The sequence below is a fragment of the Drosophila persimilis genome, unplaced genomic scaffold, assembly GCF_003286085.1.
Source record: "Drosophila persimilis strain 14011-0111.01,24,50 unplaced genomic scaffold, DperRS2 tig00001285-arrow-arrow-pilon, whole genome shotgun sequence".
Lineage (NCBI taxonomy): Eukaryota > Metazoa > Arthropoda > Insecta > Diptera > Drosophilidae > Drosophila > Drosophila persimilis.
The window spans coordinates 35,368-56,127 of record NW_020825455.1 but is presented as its reverse complement, the minus strand read 5'-3'; the positions used below and the strand labels follow the sequence as shown (position 1 = coordinate 56,127).

General features: G+C 49.8%; 1 pseudogene; it reads left to right on the top strand.

Annotated features, from left to right (window-relative positions):
- The first annotated feature begins 779 nt into the window (after positions 1-779).
- LOC113566933 lies at positions 780-1,611 on the top strand (annotated as a pseudogene).
- The last annotated feature ends 19,149 nt before the right edge of the window (positions 1,612-20,760 follow it).

The window sequence follows — 20,760 nt, the reverse complement described above, 5'->3', positions numbered from 1 at the left end:
TTTCGCTGAAATATTTTAAAAGTTAGGCGTATGCCAAATAAATTGTATTCTCTAACGTTTTGATTTTAAAAACCTTTCTTTTTTATCACCCACTTATACAAAAAAGATTCTTTAACGAGCGGGAACGAAGTAAACTCTGAATTATGCTCGCACTTGTCATGAGATAGGAGAGTGGAACTTTTCTCCCTCTCTCCTTTCTTACACACAAGCCCGCCGTTCTGTCTCGCTTCCCTCCGCCAGAGCGAACACACTGCACGAGAAAGAGTGTGTGAGATGGATAGAGAGATCGAGAGAATGAGTAAGCGCGTGGAAGGCGATTTGGTCGTTATGGCTATAATAACGATCCGATCTCATCCACATTTGACAGTCTAGTAAATATGGCGTTCTCTACGATTCTGCGTTAATTGTGAATGCCACAGATTTTTGGTCTTTGTGGGGCGGACGGGTCCAGGTGTCTGGATATACAATTTGGTTGCTCTAGCTTTCATGGTCTCTGATATCTAGTGCTCATCAAGGACGCTCATAGGACGAAAGGCTTCCTTCTGGAAGTTACACTCATCCAGAGCCACATCTATTTGAGTACCATGGACCTTCAAGAGTTCATGATTTGTTTAGCCCCATTTGTCAAAGATATACATACATAGATATGTTTACATGTTACAAGATATGGAGTACATTCATTGCCTCATTTGGCATTCTCTATTGCTAGAAATTGAACACGAAATACGTATCTAGAATATTGTGATATTTGGTACTTTGTGTGGGCTTAACGAAAAATAATGCTTGCAGCGCCTGCGACCACGTCCCCAGGCTATCCAGCGTCGCTGGACTTATACGCAAGAAAAGACGAGGTCTGCGACCTCGAAGGATGGCGCATTGGTCTGCAGAAGGCAGCCGCCCAGAACCTGACGAGACAGCTGCAGGAGATGCCCTCCAACCTCCTCACACCCACAGCTTTTGCGCAGAATGTCGTCGAGGTGCTGTGCAAATCCGGTGTCAATGTGGAGGTCAAGGTCGAGGGCTGGGCCGAGAGCCAGTCAATGCACGCCTTCCTGGCTGTGGGCAAGGCCTCGTGCGAGCTACCCATCTTCCTGGAGCTGAGTTACTACGGCACCTGTGCCGAGGAGCGCCCCATTGTGCTGGTGGGCCAAGGCGTGACTTACGATGCTGGAGGATTGTGCCTGAAAGAGAAACATGAGCTCTTCCATATGCGTGGCGACATGACCGGGGCCGCCGTTGTGGTGGCCTGTTGTCGAGCTGTGGCTGGCCTGCGTTTACCGGTAAGTACTCAGGACAGAATGATATCTCCTTGAATAATAATGCTGTTCTTAGGTCAACATTCGCGGCCTGATACCTCTTTGTGAAAACGTAGTGGGCTGCAATTCGGTCCGTACTGGGGACATGGTAGAGTCCATGAACGGCAAGACCATCGAGATCCAGTGCACCGATCACGAGGATGTACTGGTCCTGGCAGACGCCCTGCTGTATGCGCAAAACTTCTGTCCCAAGTGCATCATTGACGTCGGCACCTGCTCGGGCTACATGCGCCAGGCCCTGGATGAGTCGGCTGCAGGTCTTTACCAACTCGGAGATCCTGTGGCAGCAGATTAAGCACGCCAGCATGCATACCGGAGATCGTGTGTGGCGCTTCCCATTGTGGAAATATTACAGCAAGGCCGTGCGTGCCGGGGGACGCAGCGATGTGCAGAACTATGGCATTGACCGAGGTGGACGTCCCTGCAAGGCCGCTGCCTTTCTCCGTGAGTTTGTGCCCCAGTGGATGCATATTGTGAGTATTGTGGGCGCTTTGTTTGGCGCAGAGCTTATGGACTTTCTCCCTCAAAGGATGCCACAAATGTTATGGTGACAAAGGGCTTCGAATACGAGTATCTGCGCAAGGGAATGGCCGGCCGCCCGACCCGAACACTGGTGGAGTTTATTGCTCTGACGATTTGCAAGGATACGGCCCCACGTTTGGCCAAGTAATCAATCTCAAACGGGAATCCAATGTTATATATATTTTTTACTGTGTTTTTTTGACGATGCCACACCAACACAAAATTATACTTGAGCTATTTATTTATTTATTTATTAAATTAACAATTATCTGTTAATAATGGTACTTAGTTACTAAAGGCGGAAAAAGATAAGTTAAAAGTTAGCTATATTTAAATGATTATAAATATTGCATGCAATTAGTTTAAGAGACAGTTCAGGGGATAGGGTTTGACAGAGGGAGTTATAATTATAGCATAAAACCCTAAAAGGTTCATGATCAGCATAATTAGACCTACATATGGTAGACGGATAGGCCTAAAAGTACGGGTAGGTCTAGATGGAACGGCCAAGTCAATCTGACCCACGAGATTTTGGGAGTCAACAGTCCCAAGAAGGAGCTTGTGCACGAACATTACGCCATTGCATATTCTGCGATGGTGCAACGACGGCAGGTCAATAAGATTTAGCCTAGACCGGTAGGGTGGCAAGATTCTACCTGAGTCCCAGTTAAAGTTCCGGGCAAAATTAAAAATGGCTTTGCACGGATTCAATAACAGCCTGCTGTACTTTATACTGCGGGCTCCACACACTAGAACAATACTCCAATATAGGACGTACTAACGAGATGTACAGTTGTTTCGTAACGTACGGTCGTCAAACTCCTTGGACCACGCTTGATGAACGCTAAAACACCCTTAGCTTTATTTACAGTTGCAGCTATATGGGTGTTAAAACACATCTTATGATCAAAAAGGATTCCGAGGTCATTTGAACTCGAAATTCGCTCAAGGACATGATTTCCTAGAACATATGGGAGCGCGAACAATGAGGAGCGCGACGGTAAAATGTCATAAGTTTGCATTTGGAAAGGTTCAGAAAAAGAAGATTAGTTGAACACCACAATAGTAGTTCACTTAGATAAATACCAATCAGAGTAAGAAAGACAGACATCATCAGCATACATTAGTGTAGTAGAGTATGTTATAACTTGAGGAAGGTCATTCACAAATAAAATGAACAGAAGCGGGCCCAGATGACTTCCCTGTGGCACACCTGAAGTAACATTTACAGTATTTGACAACACGTTAGAAAACAAAACACGTTGAGTACGGTTAGAGAGATAGGACAAAATCCAATCTAGAAGATTCGTTGGGAACCCTAATAAAGAGAGCTTGTGAACAAGCAGCATGGTTCACAGAATCGAATGCCTTGCTGAAGTCAGTAAAAACTACATCCGTCTGCAAACCAATTTGAAAACCACGGTGGATTAGGTTAGAAAACTCAAGAAGGTTAGTCGATGTTGAACGATGTCTGAAAAAACCGTGTTGCGACGGAGATATCAAGCTGCAACAAAGATGTTGCAGTTGCCGGGTGACCAGGAACTCAAGAAACTTCGGGATGGCGGAAAGCTTTGCGATACCGCGATCGTTTTTAATGTTTGATCTTGAACCTTTTTTGTGAAGCGGAATGATATAGGACTCATTCCAAATTACTGGGAGACAAGACTGTTCCAAGGAGGTTGAAGAGAAAGGTCAAGGGTTTGCAAAGGGACTGGGCACAGTGTTTTAAGATGCAACTTGGTACCTTATCTGGACCCGCAGAAAACGACATGTCCATAGATGACAAACCTTCCAGAACAACGCTTTCCTCGAAAAAGGGCAGAAAAATGCTGTTAGCTTGAGGTAGCTGGTACGGATACGGAGTGGATGCGTTGTAAATATGAGACAAGTACGTTGTTTGGAAAAAGTTAGCGAATAAATTTGCAATACCAACAGCAAGAAGCTTCTGTTTTGTTCTGGTAATGAAGGGACGGAGAAAACCGTTTGACTTGCGCTTAGAGTTAACGAACGAATAGAATTTTTAGGATCACTACGAAAGTTTCTACTACATTGTGAAAGGTAATGATTATAACACTGACTATTGACGGCAAGGAATAAAAGCGAGCGGAGGAGTATACAGCTGAGGCCAACGTGGAGCCCGACTTCTGGTACTTTTTATAGAGCCGGGATTTATTATTTTTTAAGTATGACAATACTTGGAGAACCAGGAGGCTTGGACGATACAGGTACAGTGATATCTGGAACAAACGTATTTAGGGCGAGTAAATAGAACTATAAAACGAGTTAACAGTTGCATCTATGTTCGGTAATGAATAAAGAAACGACCAATCAACACGCGAGAGATGTAGATCTAAATCGATAAAGTTTGTTTTGCGAAAACACTTTATGTGACAGGGAGCCATGGAACTGTCAGCACCTCCAGATTGTGTACACTCCAGTGATATCAACAAAGTTGGATGGTAAGGATCTTCAGGGAGAGATATTGGGCTTGCTCTATATACCGTAGCAAGAGAACCATCGTTAACAAAACGAGGTCAAGAAGTCTGTCCCTAATGTTTTTAACGGCATTAATTTGGACAAGGGAAATATCCGTTAGCCCATTGAAAAAGTCGTACCTATGGTCCTGGAAAAGGAAAATTTATCAGCCACAAATATGATTAAAAAGGGCTCTCAAAATACTTACCGCCAGCCATTCAGACACACACACACATCCATTACACTTGGGCGGCCGGACATGTGCCGTTCGAGTAGGCGTGTCATCGACCGCCATTGCCCACTGCTGGTGGCCGGACCAGTGCCACTCGCCCTACATTAGGGCCACAATTGCCGACGCACACACACACTCACATCCATTTCACTTTGGCGGCCGGACCTGTGTCGCCACAGTAATATGTGTGCCGTCTACTCCTGGCTCCCAGCTGGTGGCCGGACCAGTGCCACTGGTTCTCCAAGAGGCAGCCACAGCCACAACGACGACGAGGTGCTAATTGCAGCTACCTCTGACGACTTCGGATGACGCCAATTTCGATGACCAGGGGGGCGACGGGGTCGGCCGGTATACAACGCAATGTCTTTACAAGCATTGTGTTTTGCTATGCCGGCCGATGCTTCTTGTCTTCCCTGTAATTATAGAAAAAGATATAGACATTATTTTAAATTGTTATGTTTATTGTAATATTGTAAACGTAAATCAATTGTACCTGTTTTGTCTCGTCTTTGTTCCAGTGTAGTATCTCTTTTATTACCTGTTTTTCCGTCGTCTCCACTCCAGTCTACAACTTATCTGTATTGTTATTTCTGCAAGTGCTTGTCTCTTTTTTATTTAGTGTCTTTCCTCTATTTTCCACCAAAGCACCTGCATTGTTTACCTTTTCTCTTTATCTCTTCCTCAATTGACTACGTGTTGCAACACTGCACTTTCTCAAGTTTCGATCTCATTTCTTTAACCCCTTCTTCTCCCCCCCCCCCCCCATTGTTATTATCGTAATTAGTGCGGTTCTCCGACACCCCACTACAAATTATTACAATCTGTGATAAATCTTCGGCGGCAACGGTGCTGACAATTGATTATCGGTTTCGTAATCGATTTTCAAATCAGCATCAGTTGCCGCCACACCCCACCACTACGGCCTAAATTGAGCCAAAAATGCTAGTCTTCGCATAAATCAACTACGCCCCCTATAAACTGCCCGCCCACATGTACATGGTACATTCCTAGTCGTCTGCCCTCAGCAGGCGGCAAGGGTAGTAGAGGGGACTGAAGACCACATACCGCATTACAGCCAACAAAACATCAAGTTGACAAACTCACAGGGGATTGCAAATCAAATTTTAAGTTAGGGAGAATTACAAAAGAGACAGCATACTTTTGAGCGTGGCCCCACTTTACTTTCTTGACTCACACCACACACACCACTTGACACCCTCTGACAATTCGTACTTTTGGAGCCTTTTGCCCCGATCGTGGAATGGTCTCGAGTCTGGATCTCTATCCAAATGAAAAGTCGTGTCGTGAACGTTGTGGAGTCGAGTCGTGTTCGAGGTTTAGTCTCTCCGTCAAAGTGCCGATATTTTGTCTCTCTCTTTTTCTCTTTTTTTCCCTTTCCCCCCTGCTGACTGCGGGCCTAGTCGAGGTTACAAGTGTTTCGTTGCTGCAGTTTATATGTTTGTAAATTATTGTGCCATGAAATGTACCAGTGTGTTTGAGTGTCGTTTAAGTTGAATTGTAAAAACAAACAAAAAAAATGTACATATATTAATATTAAGACATATACTGCCCACAAACTGAAATTAATAAAGCAACGCGCTTGGTTGCTGGCGGCTCATACCCCAGCCTCTCAGCCCTCCCCAGTTGGAGCACTGAGAGCCCTCAACCCAAAGCGGGTATATATTGGAAAAAAAAGCAATCTGAATTGACAAAAACTCCACTCGCGTCGGTCGAATAATTTATTACTAAATCCAACCAAAGCCAATCCAGCGCAGCTATGCCACGCGGATCCACTGCCAGAAGAGGACGACGACGACGAGGACCACACGGCGTCACAGCCAGGGATCGCCCCAAATCAGCCATTTCCACTACCAGCTCCGATAGCGCCGCCGACGGCGAAGCCAGCGCCGACAGCGCAGCCACCGGCACCGTGGCAAACGCAGCGATACTGAGACGCCAATCCACCGACTCCGCCACCTGGTTGGAGGCACTTCCTCCAATTCCTTCTTCCAGCCACCATTACCGGGTATGTGAGGACCACAAATGCCGACACCACCATCACCGCCACTCCGGCCACAAGCCCCATCCCCGACCTGCCCTGCCCCAACAGCTGGGCGGCCATTCCCAATCTCACCAGCCAGGAGCAGTTCCAGATCGGCGACTGGGTGGAGGCGGTCCATACCCAGGAACGCCAGCAGCAGCACAGCAGAACATCAGCAGCAGCAGCGGTAGTCGCCGGCTTGAGGCATTGGCGGCGTCGGCAGCGGCAGCGGCGTCAGCCAAAGCACCGCTATGTCAAGCACCCGCTATGTCAAGCCAAGCCAAGCCTAGCGGTACCAAGCGCGCCAATAATTCCGCTTCCCACACTCCAACACACACAGACACGTATCGATGCACCGTATGCCGATGCATCGTGGGGAGAGAGCCGGAAACAGCAGGAGCGAGAGAGAGCGCAAAGAGAGAGCGGTAACGACAGCAGCCTCTGCACGAACAGCAGCCAACAAAAGAGTTCGAACTCGAACCACAGCCATGGCACAAACCCACGCTCGATCGGCCACAGCAGCGGTTCCAAATGCAATGCACACAGCCAATACCACAACCACAAATACAATGATGACATACATCAGCACACAAACAGCGACATCAAAAAACGACAACTACTATTACGTCGGCAGCCAGACGATGCCTGTTAACAGCAATGTTAACAGGCGGACCCCCCCCACCACCGCCGCCAGAGGAACATCAGCAGCAGCAAACACATCAACAACCAACAACAACAACAACATCAGCCAACGGCAACAAACACAGCAATACCGATGATATCCCATCCACCTCTGCTGCAGCGGCCCGTTCGCCACTGAAGCGCGTCCGCGCCGAGGTGGATGATGATGATGACTATGATGACAGTGATGATATGGTTGTTGAGTTTGATGACGATGACGATGACGACGACGACAATTTGGATGCCAATTATGCATCGGCCAAACGACGACTGCGGGAAACTAACCAACAGGCAAGCAAATCCCATATCCCCCAAATTCAAAACCATCCCCATCACCAACAATCAAACCAGCAACAACAACAACATCAGCGGACAATTACACAAAATGCCCCTGCCCCCGCCCCTGCCCCTGCCCCCGCCCCTGCCCCTGCCCCTGCCACTGCTCCACTAGCTCTACCTCACTCACCTGCAAATGCAACTAGTAGCTGCGGCACAGGAACCCACAGCAGCAGCGGCGGCGGCGGCGTTGGGCTGCTCCAGCTGCCCGCCCTGAGTATGCCCAATGCCAGACAAATTCCGGATGCTGCAGCGACAGCACCAACCAACGACAATTATTCCCCCCCCCCCCCCCCATCATTCTGCCAGCTGTCCCCGACATTTTTCCCATTATGGACAAGCTGCAGAATGGACCCGAGGGTGGGCAAAAGTAGCTATCACACCAAGCTCATCAGCCGCAATGGTGTCCGTATCCCGGCCCGCGACATGGCTACCAGGGATGCCATCATGGCAATCCTGGGCGATGGCGGCGGCAACGAGGCGATGACTGGCCACTACACACACCAGCACAAGAGTGACCGTGGGCTACGGATTATTCCCCCCCCCCCCCCCCCCCCCCCCCCCCATCATTCTGCCAGCTGTCCCCGACATTTTTCCCATTATGGACAAGCTGCAGAATGACCCGAGGGTGGGCAAAAGTAGCTATCACACCAAGCTCATCAGCCGCAATGGTGTCCGTATCCCGGCCCGCGACATAGCTACCAGGGATGCCATCATGGCAATGCTGGGCGATGGCGGCGGCAACGAGGCGATGACTGGCCACTACACACACCAGCACAAGAGTGACCGTGGGCTACGGATTGTCGTGCGAGATCTCCACCACTCCACAAGCACCCAACTAATAAAAAATCAGATGGCCGAATTGGGTTATTCTGTTAAATTTATTAGAGCCATTAAGCGAGATCCGATGGACAGCCACTCGACCAGTTCGAGTTGGAGATAGCCCCCAAGCCGGATGAAAGCCACCACGATGTTCTCCAATTAACCCAGCTGGGCAACCAGTTGGTGACCGTGGAAAGGCAGGCCAAGCCGGTGGACCCAGCCCAGTGCCACAGATGTCAGGCTTTTGGGCACACCCCGCACCTACTGCAGGCGTTCATTCGTCTGTATGAAGTGTGCGGGTGCCCACGCGTCCACGGCATGTGCCAAGCCAAGGGCAGACGCCCCTAAATGCGCCAATTGCCAGGCCGCCCACATCAGCGCCTACAAGGGATGTCCGGCATTCAAGGCAGCAAGGGGCCGCCTTCTGTCCCACCGAGTGGCCATGCAGGAGTTGCGTCGCAAGCGCAGCTCGCTTCTGCAGCCATTGCCAGAGCAGCAGCCACCACCAGCAAGCACAACACCAGCACATCCAGGGCGCCGACAGCAGCAGCAACAGCCAGCTCAAACGCCAGCCAATCCCTGGCGCGGACAGCAGCAGCAGGCAGCATGGACGCCACTCAATGTCTCCTCTCCTGGGCGACGAAGAGGACAACAACAACATCAGCAGAAGCAGAAGCAGCAGCAGCCGCCAATACAGTTAAAAAAACAGGGCGACGACGTCCAGAGCAGCCATTGAGCCGTTCCCAGGCACAACAGCAGCAGCAGCTACAGCAGCTGCAACAGCAGCCGCAGCGCGAACAACAACAACAGCGACAGCAGCAGCAGCAGCTTGCCAACAACCGCTCCCGGCAGAAGATGAAGCCGAAACGCCAATCTTGCGAGGGATCCTGCAGCCAGGCACTGTTGGAGAATACGCAGAGGATGACGCGATTGGAAAAGAGGTTGGAAGCGATGATGTCACTACTCACCTCGCTCATCCAATCCCAGGCAGTGACGGCAACTCCAGCAGTTCCAGAAACATCCGAAAATCCACCAACAATGGCAGCAGCAACAGTGGTTGCCCCAGATCCAGCAGCCAGGCGGTCAAAGAATCCACCACGATCACAGCCACCACAAAAAACGTTAGGGCCAACACCAGCCGCCATTCCAGAGACGGATCCTGAAACGGATGAAGAAAATGATGACGATGAGATGTGGACAGATGACGACTCCATGGATGACATTAAGGCCTACGCCCGCAACATGAGGTACCATCTTGACAACCAGATATCCTGGAACGCTGTGTACTAATTGGACACATCTCTGCCACTGCATTGGATTAAATGACAAATGCATATCACTCGCATGCCACAACAAAAATGAACAACGGACGCTGCAGCCATCAAAGCCATTAAATAAAACATAAACACACACAAACATCCATTACACTTGGGCGGCCGGACCTGTGCCGTTCGAGTAGATGTGTGTCGTGTCCGCCATCGTCCTTAGTTGGTGGCCGGATCCAGTGCCATGGCATTCAGAGTGCCCTATGGTCCTGGAAAAGGAAAAATCCATCAGCCACACATACGATTAAAAAGGGCTCTCAAAATACCTACCGCCAGCCATTCAGACACACACACACAAACATCCATTACACTTGGGCGGCCGGACCTGTGCCGTTCGAGTAGGTGTGTCGTTGTCCGCCATCGTCCTTAGTTGGTGGCCGGATCCAGTGCCATGGCATTCAGAGTGCCCTATGGTCCTGGAAAAGGAAAAATCCATCAGCCACACATACGATTAAAAAGGGCTCTCAAAATACTTACCGCCAGCCATTCAGACACACACACACACACATCCATTACACTTGGGCGGCCGGACCTGTGCCGTTCGAGTAGGCGTGTCATTGTCCACCATTGCCCACAGCTGGTGGCCGGACCAGTGCCACTCGCTCTACATTAGGGCCACAATTGCCGACGCACACACACACTCACATCCATTTCACTTTGGCGGCCGGACCTGTGTCGCCACAGTAATATGTGTGCCGTCTACTCCTGGCTCCCAGCTGGTGGACGGACCAGTGCCACTGGTTCTCCAAGAGGGCAGCCACAGCCACAACGACGACGAGGTGCTAATTGCAGCTACTTCTGACGACTTCGGATGACGCCAATTTCGATGAGCAGGGGGGACGACGGGGTCGGCCGGTATGCAACGCAATGTCTTTACAAGCATTGTGTTTTGCTATGCCGGCCGTTGCTTCTTGTCTTCCTTGTAATTATAGAAAAAGATATAGACATTATTTTAAATTGTTATGTTTATTGTAATATTGTAAACGGAAATCAATTTTACCTGTTTTGTCTCGTCTTTGTTCCAGTGTAGTATCTCTTTTATTACCTGTTTTTCCGTCGTCCTCACTCCAGTCTACTACTTATCTGTATTGTTATTTCTGCAAGTGCTTGTCTCTTTTTATTTAGTTTAGTGTCTTTCCTCTTATTTTCCAAGCAAAGCACCTGCATTGTTTACCTTTTCTCTCTATCTATTCCTCAATTGACTACGTGTTGCAACACTGCACTTTCTGAAGTTTCGATCTCATTTCTTTAACCCCTTCTTTTAAGTTAGGGAGAATTACAAAGAAAAGACAGCATACTTTTGAGCGTGGCCCCACTTTACTTTCTTGACTCACACCACACACACACACTTGACACCCTCTTGACAATTCGTACTTTTGGAGCCTTTTGCCCCGATCGTGGAATGGTCTTGAGTCTGGATCTCTATCCAAATGAAAAGTCGTGTCGTGAACGTTGTGGAGTCGAGTCGTGTTTGAGGTTTAGTCCCTCCGTCAAAGTGCCGAATATTTTGTCTCTCTCTTTTTCTCTTTTTCCCTTTCCCCCCCTGCTGACTGCGGGCCTAGTCGAGGTTACAAGTGTTTCGTTGCTGCAGTTTATATGTTTGTAAATTATTGTGCCATCAAATGTACCAGTGTGTTTGAGTGTCGTTTAAAGTTGAATTGTAAAAACAAACAAAAACGAGGGGGAACGTTGTGAGTTGCTGCGGACACCGCAACTCTAAGGTTATACCCGATACTACGTCAGTATGGCTCTCCTCCGGCAGACGCCGCTAATATTTAACGACACGACAAAGAGTGCGTGCGAGAGAGACAGAAAATCAGTCTGAGCGTGACGTCGGGCGCTGCGTAGCCACTGCAAATTGATTTGTTCCTTTTGGCTAAAAAAATGGTCTGATCTGATCCAGGTTCAGCAGTCTAATAGATATGGTCATTATCTATGATTCTGCGTTTTTAGTTTTCTCAAATCTGCAATATTGTGGATGCAACAGATTTTCGTCCTTTGTGGTGGCGGATGGGGGTGGGGCGAAATTCTGAGATATACGTTTTATAGTGACATCTTAAAGGAGTGTGTGCACCAAATTTGGTTACTCTAGCCTTAATAGTCTCTGAGATTTGTGGTTGCCTCAGATTTTCGTCCTTTGCGGGGGCGGAAGGGGGTGTGGCGAAATTTGGACAGGAAACGGTCAAGGTCCGATATCACAGGAGTGTGGATACCAAATTTGGTTTGCTCTGGCTTTTATAGGTACTGAGATCCTTGAACTCATATTTTGCAATTGGCAAAACCGACCATGAAACCTGTGTGTTAGAGTGAGACAGAGCGAGAAAGAGTGAAATTGTTTTCGTGATTCTGGCTGTAATAATTATACGATCTGGTTCAGATTTTGCACTCTAGAAGATATAGTCATCTTCTACGATACTGCGTTTTTAGTTTTCTCGTATCGTCGAAATTGTGGATGCCACAGATTTTCGCCCTTTGTGGGGGGCGGAAGTGGGCGGGGCAAAGTTTTGAAATATTTTTGGAGCAGTGACATATCACAGAAGTCTGGATCCAAAACATCGTTGCTCTAGCTCTTATAGTCTTTGAGCATTAGGCGCTGAAGGGGACGGACAGACGGACAGACGGACGGACGGACAGACAGACAGGGCTCAATCGACTCGGCTATTGATGCTGATCAAGAATATATATACTTTATAGGGTCGGAAACGATTCCTTCTGGACGTTACACACATCCACTTTTACCACAAATCTAATATACCCCAATACTCATTTTGAGTATCGGGTATAAAAATGTACATATATTAATATTAAGACATATACTGCCCACAAACTGAAATTAATAAAGCAACGCGCTTGGTTGCTGGCGGCTCACACCCCAGCCTCTCAGCCCCTCCCCAGTTGGAGCACTGAGAGCCCTCAACCCAAAGCGGGTATATATTGAAAAAAAAACAAACTGCGTGAACAATCTGACTTGACAAAAACTCCACTCGCGTCGGTCGAATAATTTATTACCAAATCCAACCAAAGCCAATCCAGCGCAGCTATGCCACGCGGATCCACTGCCAGAAGAGGACGACGACGACGAGGACCACACGGCGTCACAGCCAGGGATCGCCCCAAATCAGCCATTTCCACTACCAGCTCCGACTCTGCCACCTGGTTGGAGGCACTTCCTCCAATTCCTGGACCGGCGCCAGCCACCATTACCGGGTATGTGAGGTCCACAAATACCGACACCACCATCACGGCCACGCCGGCCACAAGCCCCATCCCCGACCTGCCCTGCCCCAACAGCTGGGCGGCCATTCCCAATCTCACCAGCCAGGAGCAGTTCCAGATCGGCGACTGGGTGGAGGCGGTCCATACCCAGGAACGCCAGCAGCAGCAGCAGCAGAACATCAGCAGCAGCAGCGGTAGTCGCCGGCTTGAGGCATTGGCGGCGTCGGCAGCGGCAGCGGCGTCAGCCAAAGCACCGCTATGTCAAGCACCGCTATGTCAAGCCAAGCCAAGCCTAGCGGTACCAAGCGCGCCAATAATTCCGCTTCCCACACTCCAACACACACAGACACGTATCGATGCACCGTATGCCGATGCATCGTGTGGAGAGAGCCGGAAACAGCAAGGAGCGAGAGAGAGCGCAAAGAGAGAGCGGTAACGACAGCAGCCTCTGCACGAACAGCAGCCAACAAAAGAGTTCGAACTCGAACCACAGCCATGGCACAAACCCCGCTCGATCGGCCACAGCAGCGGTTCCAAATGCAATGCACACAGCCAATACCACAACCACAAATACAATGATGACATACATCAGCACACAAACAGCGACATCAAAAAACGACAACTACTATTACGTCGGCAGCCAGACGATGCCTGTTAACAGCAATGTTAACAGGCGGACCCCCCCCCACCACCGCCGCCAGAGGAACATCAGCAGCAGCAAACACATCAACAACAACAACAACAACAACATCAGCCAACGGCAACAAACACAGCCAATACCGATGATATCCCATCCACCTCTGCTGCAGCGGCCCGTTCGCCACTGAAGCGCGTCCGCGCCGAGGTGGATGATGATGATGACTATGATGACAGTGATGATATGGTTGTTGAGTTTGATGACGATGACGATGACGACGACGACAATTTGGATGCCAATTATGCATCGGCCAAACGACGACTGCGGGAAACTAACCAACAGGCAAGCAAATCCCATATCCCCCAAATTCAAAACCATCCCCATCACCAACAATCAAACCAGCAACAACAACAACATCAGCGGACAATTACACAAAATGCCCCTGCCCCCGCCCCTGCCCCTGCCCCCGCCCCTGCCCCTGCCCCTGCCACTGCTCCACTAGCTCTACCTCACTCACCTGCAAATGCAACTAGTAGCTGCGGCACAGGAACCCACAGCAGCAGCGGCGGCGGCGGCGTTGGGCTGCTCCAGCTGCCCGCCCTGAGTATGCCCAATGCCAGACAAATTCGGATGCTGCAGCGACAGCACCAACCAACGACAATTATTCCCCCCCCCCCCCCCCCCATCATTCTGCCAGCTGTCCCCGACATTTTTCCCATTATGGACAAGCTGCAGAATGACCCGAGGGTGGGCAAAAGTAGCTATCACACCAAGCTCATCAGCCGCAATGGTGTCCGTATCCCGGCCCGCGACATGGCTACCAGGGATGCCATCATGGCAATCCTGGGCGATGGCGGCGGCAACGAGGCGATGACTGGCCACTACACACACCAGCACAAGAGTGACCGTGGGCTACGGATTGTCGTGCGAGATCTCCACCACTCCACAAGCACCCAACTAATAAAAAATCAGATGGCCGAATTGGGTTATTCTGTTAAATTATTAGAGCCATTAAAGCGAGATCCGATGGACAGCCACTCGACCAGTTCGAGTTGGAGATAGCCCCCAAGCCGGATGAAAGCCACCACGATGTTCTCCAATTAACCCAGCTGGGCAACCAGTTGGTGACCGTGGAAAGGCAGGCCAAGCCGGTGGACCCAGCCCAGTGCCACAGATGTCAGGCTTTTGGGCACACCCGCACCTACTACAGGCGTTCATTCGTCTGTATGAAGTGTGCGGGTTCCCACGCGTCCACGGCATGTGCCAAGCCAAGGGCAGACGCCCCTAAATGCGCCAATTGCCAGGCCGCCCACATCAGCGCCTACAAGGGATGTCCGGCATTCAAGGCAGCAAGGGGCCGCCTTCTGTCCCACCGAGTGGCCATGCAGGAGTTGCGTCGCAAGCGCAGCTCGCTTCTGCAGCCATTGCCAGAGCAGCAGCCACCACCAGCAAGCACAACACCAGCACATCCAGGGCGCCGACAGGAGCAGCAACAGCCAGCTCAAACGCCAGCCAATCCCTGGCGCGGACAGCAGCAGCAGGCAGCATGGACGCCACTCAATGTCTCCTCTCCTGGGCGACGAAGAGGACAACAACAACATCAGCAGAAGCAGAAGCAGCAGCAGCCGCCAATACAGTTAAAACGAGGGGGAACGTTGTGAGTTGCTGCGGACACCGCAACTCTAAGGTTATACCCGATACTAAGTCAGTATGGCTCTCCTCCGGCAGACGCCGCTAATATTTAACGACACGACAAAGAGTGCGTGCGAGAGAGACAGAAAATCAGTCTGAGCGTGACGTCGGGCGCTGCGTAGCCACTGCAAATTGATTTGTTCCTTTTGGCTATAAAAATGATCTGATCTGATCCAGATTCAGCAATCTAATAGATATGGTCATTATCTATGATTCTGCGTTTTTAATTTTCTCAAATCTGCAATATTGTGGATGCAACAGATTTTCGTCCTTTGTGGGGGCGGATGGGGGTGGGGCGAAATTCTGAGATATACGTTTTATAGTGACATCTTAAAGGAGTGTGTGCACCAAATTTGGTTACTATAGCCTTAATAGTCTCTGAGATTTGTGGTTGCCTCAGATTTTCGTCCTTTGCGGGGGCGGAAGGGGGTGTGGCGAAATTTGGACAGGAAACGGTCAAGGTCCGATATCACAGGAGTGTGGATACCAAATTTGGTTGCTCTGGCTTTTATAGGTTCTGAGATCCTTGAACTCATATTTTGCAATTGGCAAAACCGACCATGAAACCTGTGTGTTAGAGTGAGACAGAGCGAGAAAGAGTGAAATTGTTTTCGTGATTCTGGCTGTAATAATTATACGATCTGGTTCAGATTTTGCACTCTAGAAGATATAGTCATCTTCTACGATTCTGCGTTTTTAGTTTTCTCGTATCGTCGAAATTGTGGATGCCACAGATTTTCGCTTTTTGTGGGGGCGGATGTGGGCGGGGCAAAGTTTTGAAATATTTTTGGAGCAGTGACATATCACAGAAGTCTGGATCCAAAACATCGTTGCTCTAGCTCTTATAGTCTTTGAGCATTAGGCGCTGAAGGGGACGGACAGACGGACAGACGGACAGACGGACGGACGGACAGACAGACAGGGCTCAATCGACTCGGCTATTGATGCTGATCAAGAATATATATACTTTATAGGGTCGGAAACGATTCCTTCTGGACGTTACACACATCCACTTTTACCACAAATCTAATATACCCCAATACTCATTTTGAGTATCGGGTATAAAAACAGACGCCTGCTGCCTCTGGCCCACGCACTGGGCGACGACGTCCAGAGCAGCCATTGAGCCGTTCCCAGGCACAACAGCAGCAGCAGCTACAGCAGCTGCAACAGCAGCCGCAGCGCGAACAACAACAACAGCGACAGCAGCAGCAGCAGCTTGCCAACAACCGCTCCCGGCAGAAGATGAAGCCGAAACGCCAATCTTGCGAGGGATCCTGCAGCCAGGCACTGTTGGAGAATACGCAGAGGATGACGCGATTGGAAAAGAGGCTGGAAGCGATGATGTCACTACTCACCTCGCTCATCCAATCCCAGGCAGTGACGGCAACTCCAGCAGTTCCAGAAACATCCGAAAATCCACCAACAATGGCAGCAGCAACAGTGGTTGCCCCAGATCCAGCAGCCAGGCGGTCAAAGAATCCACCACGATCACAGCCACCACAAAAAACGTTAGGGCCAACACCAGCCGCCATTCCAGAGACGGATCCTGAAACGGATGAAGAAAATGATGACGATGAGATGTGGACAGATGACGACTCCATGGATGACATTAAGGCCTACGCCCGCAACATGAGGTACCATATTGACAACCAGATATCCTGGAACGCTGTGTACTAATTGGACACATCTCTGCCACTGCATTGGATTAAATGACAAATGCATATCACTCGCATGCCACAACAAAAATGAACAACGGACGCTGCAGCCATCAAAGCCATTAAATAAAACATAAACACACACAAACATCCATTACACTTGGGCGGCCGGACCTGTGCCGTTCGAGTAGATGTGTGTCGTGTCCGCCATCGTCCTTAGTTGGTGGCCGGATCCAGTGCCATGGCATTCAGAGTGCCCTATGGTCCTGGAAAAGGAAAAATCCATCAGCCACACATACGATTAAAAAGGGCTCTCAAAATACCTACCGCCAGCCATTCAGACACACACACACAAACATCCATTACACTTGGGCGGCCGGACCTGGTCCGTTCGAGTAGGTGTGTCGTTGTCCGCCATCGTCCTTAGTTGGTGGCCGGATCCAGTGCCATGGCATTCAGAGTGCCCTATGGTCCTGGAAAAGGAAAAATCCATCAGCCACACATACGATTAAAAAGGGCTCTCAAAATACCTACCGCCAGCCATTCAGACACACACACACAAACATCCATTACACTTGGGCGGCCGGACCTGTGCCGTTCGAGTAGGTGTGTCGTTGTCCGCCATCGTCCTTAGTTGGTGGCCGGATCCAGTGCCATGGCATTCAGAGTGCCCTATGGTCCTGGAAAAGGAAAAATCCATCAGCCACACATACGATTAAAAAGGGCTCTCAAAATACTTACCGCCAGCCATTCAGACACACACACACACACATCCATTACACTTGGGCGGCCGGACCTGTGCCGTTCGAGTAGGCGTGTCATTGTCCACCATTGCCCACAGCTGGTGGCCGGACCAGTGCCACTCGCTCTACATTAGGGCCACAATTGCCGACGCACACACACACTCACATCCATTTCACTTTGGCGGCCGGACCTGTGTCGCCACAGTAATATGTGTGCCGTCTACTCCTGGCTCCCAGCTGGTGGCCGGACCAGTGCCACTGGTTCTCCAAGAGGGCAGCCACAGCCCCAACGACGACGAGGTGCTAATTGCAGCTACTTCTGACGACTTCGGATGACGCCAATTTCGATGACCAGGGGGGACGACGGGGTCGGCCGGTATGCAACGCAATGTCTTTACAAGCATTGTGTTTTGCTATGCCGGCCGTTGCTTCTTGTCTTCCTTGTAATTATAGAAAAAGATATAGACATTATTTTAAATTGTTATGTTTATTGTAATATTGTAAACGTAAATCAATTTTACCTGTTTTGTCTCGTCTTTGTTCCAGTGTAGTATCTCTTTTATTACCTGTTTTTCCGTCGTCCTCACTCCAGTCTACTACTTATCTGTATTGTTATTTCTGCAAGTGCTTGTCTCTTTTTATTTAGTTTAGTGTCTTTCCTCTTATTTTCCAAGCAAAGCACCTGCATTGTTTACCTTTTCTCTCTATCTATTCCTCAATTGACTACGTGTTGCAACACTGCACTTTCTCAAGTTTCGATCTCATTTCTTTAACCCCTTCTTCCCCCCCCCCCCCCCCCATTGTTATTATCGTAATTAGTGCGGTTCTCCGACACCCCACTACAAAATTATTACAATCTGTGATAAATCTTCGGCGGCAACGGTGCTGACAATTGATTATCGGTTTCGTAATCGACTTTCAAATCAGCATCAGTTGCCGCCATACCCCACCACTACGGCCTAAATTGAGCCAAAAATGCTAGTCTTCGCATAAATCAACTACGCCCCCTATAAACTGCCCGCCCACATGTACATGCTACATTCCTAGTCGTCTGCCCTCAGCAGGCGGCAAGTGTAGTAGAGGGGACTGAAGACCACAAATCGCATTACAGCCAACAAAACATCAAGTTGACTAACTCACAGGGGATTGCAAATCAAATTTTAAGTTAGGGAGAATTACAAAGAAAAGACAGCATACTTTTGAGCGTGGCCCCACTTTACTTTCTTGACTCACACCACACACACACACTTGACACCCTCTTGACAATTCGTACTTTTGGAGCCTTTTGCCCCGATCGTGGAATGGTCTTGAGTCTGGATCTCTATCCAAATGAAAAGTCGTGTCGTGAACGTTGTGGAGTCGAGTCGTGTTTGAGGTTTAGTCCCTCCGTCAAAGTGCCGAATATTTTGTCTCTCTCTTTTTCTCTTTTTCCCTTTCCCCCCCTGCTGACTGCGGGCCTAGTCGAGGTTACAAGTGTTTCGTTGCTGCAGTTTATATGTTTGTAAATTATTGTGCCATCAAATGTACCAGTGTGTTTGAGTGTCGTTTAAAGTTGAATTGTAAAAACAAACAAAAAAAATGTACATATATTAATATTAAGACATATACTGCCCACAAACTGAAATTAATAAAGCAACGCGCTTGGTTGCTGGCGGCTCATACCCCAGCCTCTCAGCCCCTCCCCAGTTGGAGCACTGAGAGCCCTCAACCCAAAGCGGGTATATATTGAAAAAAAACAAACTGCGTGAACAATCTGACTTGACAAAAACTCCACTCGCGTCGGTCGAATAATTTATTACCAAATCCAACCAAAGCCAATCCAGCGCAGCTATGCCACGCGGTTCCACTGCCAGAAGAGGACGACGACGACGAGGACCACACGGCGTCACAGCCAGGGATCGCCCCAAATCAGCCAATTCCACTACCAGCTCCGACTCTGCCACCTGGTTGGAGGCACTTCCTCCAATTCCTGGACCGGCGCCAGCCACCATTACAGGGTATGTGAGGTCCACAAATACCGACACCACCATCACGGCCACGCCGGCCACAAGCCCCATCCCCGACCTGCCCTGCCCCAACAGCTGGGCGGCCATTCCCAATCTCACCAGCCAGGAGCAGTTCCAGATCGGCGACTGGGTGGAGGCGGTCCATACCCAGGAACGCCAGCAGCAGCAGCAGCAGAACATCAGCAGCAGCAGCGGTAGTCGCCGGCTTGAGGCATTGGCGGCGTCGGCAGCGGCAGCGGCGTCAGCCAAAGCACCGCTATGTCAAGCACCGCTATGTCAAGCCAAGCCAAGCCTAGCGGTACCAAGCGCGCCAATAATTCCGCTTCCCACACTCCAACACACACAGACACGTATCGATGCACCGTATGCCGATGCATCGTGTGGAGTGAGCCGGAAACAGCAAGGAGCGAGAGAGAGTGCAAAGAGAGAGCGGGTAACGACCTCGTACAGCAGCCTCTGCACGAACAGCAGCCAACAAAAGAGTTCGAACTCGAACCACAGCCATGGCACAAACCCCGCTCGATCGGCCACAGCAGCGGTTCCAAATGCAATGCACACAGCCAATACCACAAATACAATGATGACATACATCAGCACACAAACAGCGACATCAAACACAAAAACGACAACTACAATTACGTCGGCAGCCAGACGATGCCTGTTAACAGCAATGTTAACAGGCGGACCCCCCCCCACCACCGCCGCCAGAGGAACATCAGCAGCAGCAAACATATCAACAACAACAACAACATCAGCCATTAGCAACAAACACAGCCAATACCGATAATATCCCATCCACCTCTGCTGCAGCGGCCCGTTCGCCACTGAAGCGCGTCCGCGCCGAGGTGGATGATGATGATGACAGTGATGATATGGTTGTTGAGTTTGATGACGATGACGACGACGACAATTTTGATGCCAATTATGCATCGGCCAAACGACGACTCCGGGAAAGTAACCAACAGGCAAGCAAATCCCATATCCCCCAAATTCATCAGCGGACAATTACACAAAATGCCCCCGCCCCCGCCCCTACCCCTGCCCATGCCACTGCCCCT